The following is a 4,056-nucleotide window of genomic DNA, read 5'->3' on the forward strand; positions in this document are numbered from 1 at the left end:
CTCCTCAACAGTAAGAAGAGGGGAGGGGTGGAGAGAAGACGGTGATCTCTACTCAGTGTCCACATTCTACCATTTCTTTCCTGTCCTGGCTAACTCACAAGGCGCCAGGAGTGGCTGGGAGGAACACACGACGGGATGCATTTGGAAGCGCTGTGAACAATATACAGCATCTGAGTATTAATGAAGCATTGTTTAAATGTGCAACCAGCTAGTCCATTATTTTTTTTAAATTCCCAGACCCTTGTGGGCCAAGTCAAGTACTCTCAGGCCCTCAATACCTGTGTTTGATGTTGATAATGGGAAACACTTGAGAAAAGAGAATGCAAGATGAATTATACAGGGTGTGTTTGGAAAAGCCCTGTGATTTGAGCCCTTCTGTTCTGTTCCTGTTTTCTAGAAATGATAATTGGGCTTCTGGCTCCTGCAGGAATAATCCTTGTTCTTGGGAGACTTGCAATGAAACTTTGATGCTAGAAGAAAATTGCATTTGTATCTTTCTTTTCAAATATCTGCTTCCCAATCCATCCCCCACTCCAGCACTTGTGGAGAACGACAGGGAGCAGGCAGATAAATTATTTCACCAATGTGACAACGTGGGCCTTCATTTTAATTTAACCATCAGGATGGACAGGTTTTTTTTCCTGGTAACAGAGCATCAGGCCTAGTTGCCCAAACTGGTTTTACACTAGATTGAACCCCATCATTCTTCACGCTGCGTTACATCCACGCCTTCACAAGAGGGAAAACCAATTTGTCCTGGATCATTTGCAAACCTGGAGTTGAGAGTAGCCAGTTATTTTCTGACACAATCTCTCAAACTTCAAGCTATGGGCAGATCCATCTGCAGTGTGGGTAGAAAAGGCTCTAAACTCATGCACGTATTTATCTTTAAAGGAGATTCTCAAAGAGATGAGAGTGCCCAGGTCAAAGGAATCAACAACTGAGGGGAGGGGGAGGGTGTAGCTCAGGTGGTAGAGTGCGGGCTTCACATGCGCGAGGCCCTGGGTTCAATCCTCAGCACCTCCTCTAAAAATAAACAAATCTAATTGCACCTCCCCCAGGAAAATAAAAAAAAATACAATAATAAATAAATGAGATATTTTTTAAAAATAACTAAGGGTATATTTTCAGGAGTCAGCTGGGGGAGTCTCCTGGTGCCCTTCAAGTTGCTCTCGACAGGCAACTGATTCTTCTTCATTGTCCGCATGGGATGTCCAGTGGTAACAAGAATTGAGCAAAGTTCCTGGGGCATCTGCCCCTGAGGAACCTGGATCCAACTGGAGGTGCAACAGCAGGAAGGGCCTTTGGGCTGAGGCCAAGATTAATGTCTCAGAAGAAGTCACTTGTCCAAGGTTGTGTAGATAGAAAAGTAGCAGGAGGAAGTTTAAAGCCAGATTTAGACACCAAAAGTTTCCTGTTTTTGCTGCTAAACTATATGCTTTCACATGCATGACAGAGACGCATCTTGTCAACGCTAAACTGTTGACCATCACTTGCCCTTTAATTGATTCATATCAGACTTCTTTACAAGACGCTTGTAAACTCCTGGAGAGAAAGACACTACCTTATCCTTTCCTTCCCTCCTTCCCCACGACGTGTGGTAGACACTGACATGACTGGACCCCAACAGGACATTCACAAGCAAGAATGGGCAGGAAGGCAGCCCAGACAGCATTGCAGAGTGTGAGGGACTGGGATGCAGGAGCAACGTGCAGTTGCTGGAAAACAGCTGTCAACTGTGGGTTTGAATAGGGTCACGGAGGACAGAAAAGACACGAATTGGTGAAAGAAAGAAGGAGGTCATCACCGGCACAGAAATGGCCCCAAGACTCCCCAGAAAGGACGGAGAGAGTGTACGCAGAGGTTCACAAGGTTGCTAGCTTCACAGAGGCATTCTCAGGGCTGAGGGGGCTCAGCTGAGGTTGATCTCAGCCCCAGGGAAAAGGTGACACATTAGAATGCCATTCTCCAAAACGTTCTCAACTTCTTGCACTGGGGTGGCTCTCATCAAGCCATTCAGAATAGGGTGTGTTTCTGGGTGAACTTTCCTATCAACCTGTTGGAAAGGACTCACCACCTGCTAACTATGCACGATGCGTTGTTACACTGCACAGAGTGTCAGCATCGAGAACAAATGGCGTGAGCTGCCACCGTGCTGCAGCATTCCATCTGACAAAATGATATGTCGTTATTAAGTGGCGAGGGATATTGATTTCTCAGTATGTTTCCTGCTTGCTCAATTGCTTTGGTTACAACAGCAACAACACTATACATTAAATACTTTGAGGAGACACAGAAGGTTTATCCCTAGGTGCTCAATAACGTAGGACTCACTCTTTGCCCTGGAAAATAATCATATCCCCTGACACCTATCTTGATTACATTCTCTTAAAAGGAAACTGGCTTTTCTTTTTCCTTGTCAAAAGGTTTAAAATGAGAGACAGAGCTTCTCGACTGGAGCTGAGATGGCCACGTGGCGCAGGGTGTGGTCTGGACGTCAGGCCAGCAGGTTTGGGTCCCAGCTCTGCCACTGATCACTGAGTCACCTCAGGGGTCACACCACCTCGCTGATCTTCAGTTTCTGCCTCTGTAAAGGGAAAGAATTGCACTAACTTATCTCTACGGTCTCCTCGAGCACTAAACAGGTATTCTTTTCTAGTGCCTTAAAGAACTTTTTTTCATTCAACATATATTTATTTAGTGCCAGGTATTGTTCAAAATCCTGGGGATACATTAATTTGAAAATAAACAAACCTACCTGTCTTTCTGGAGTATAGCTTTTAATAGGTGGAGATAGAGAGTAAATTAATATATATATATATTATGTCAAGTGGTGGTGGTACTGTGAAGAGAAATTAAGGCCAAGGGGGTAAAGTGTGGGATTGTGGGATGGGGTAGGATGGGAAGTGGGATGCTAATTTATTCTGGGTAGTCAGGAAAGCACTGGCTGGTAAGGTCACATCCGTGCAGAGAGCAGAATGAAGTGAGAAAGTAAACCCCACAGGTAAATGGAGGAGGAGTATTCTAGGTAGAAGGAACTGCAGGTGCAAAGGCCCTGAGGCACGAGTGTGCTTGAGACATCCTCGAAATCTGTCTGCAAGTGCTTGAGCTTGAATGGACATCCAGAGGCTCATCTGGATGTTGCGATGTTTCCTGACTTGCCTTCTGCTCCTGCCGGTTTGAGCAACGCTCTGGGCAGTATGAGGAACATTCTGGAAAATGCCTACCCTTAAGTATATGGATAATCCACAGTTGCCCCTCTGAAACCTGGTGCAGAGAAGAAGAGAAATCTTCTGGGAGTTCATATGAAGCTGTAATCTTCCCTCAAGAATCAAGTCTCTTCCCAAACAGTAAACGTGAGAATTTTTTTCTTCTGAAAAAGGCAAAGTTTAGAATTAGGTAGCTATATCTGGGATGAAAAACCAAGAGCAAGATCTGCTCTGTGAAGGTGGGAATGGTCCTCGGCCTTCATGTCCGCCATGAAGAGAACATTTGTCATTACAGCCACACGATCAGGTTGTAAACACTTTATAGCTTAATAATATTTTTAATGAGTCTCCGTGAAAATGGGAAACCCCACTGTATTAAATGGGCCCATAAAATGTTATGCAGCTGTGCTGTGGCCTCAAACAAATTGCAGACAGATCCCACCCAGTGCCCTATATTATTAAGTGCCACATTTAGGAGACTAAGATTTTGGCTACCTCGTCTGCAAGCATTCTTAGGAAATACTTCAAATACTTCCAGACACAACCCACAAGCAGGGAGACTGGGCAGCTGAACACGGAATCCTGAAAAATCCGATCTCATGTTTACGTCTCCTCTAATTATCTCAACTTACACTGACAGATCTCTCCTCTGAATGTCTACAGCTTAAAAATCACTCATTTATTTAAAATTTACCAGTCACTGCTGATGGCAAGAAGATACAAAGATCACTTTATTTTTGCCTTTGGTTATTACTGTCTGCAAGTGCCTGTTCGTAAGGCAACATGAGGTTAGGTACCACGAGACTTGCAAACCAACTGCTGGAGAAATTTAGAAATGGGAGGAGGA

General features: G+C 44.5%; 1 non-coding gene across 1 annotated transcript; it reads left to right on the forward strand.

Annotated features, from left to right (window-relative positions):
- Nucleotides 1–952: 952 nt before the first annotated feature.
- On the forward strand, nucleotides 953–1,026 carry TRNAV-CAC (transfer RNA valine (anticodon CAC)). The gene has a single exon. It is a non-coding gene; the product is annotated as a tRNA-Val (tRNA).
- The last annotated feature ends 3,030 nt before the right edge of the window (nucleotides 1,027–4,056 follow it).

The sequence above is a fragment of the Camelus dromedarius genome, chromosome 32 (assembly GCF_036321535.1).
Source record: "Camelus dromedarius isolate mCamDro1 chromosome 32, mCamDro1.pat, whole genome shotgun sequence".
Classification (NCBI taxonomy): domain Eukaryota; kingdom Metazoa; phylum Chordata; class Mammalia; order Artiodactyla; family Camelidae; genus Camelus; species Camelus dromedarius.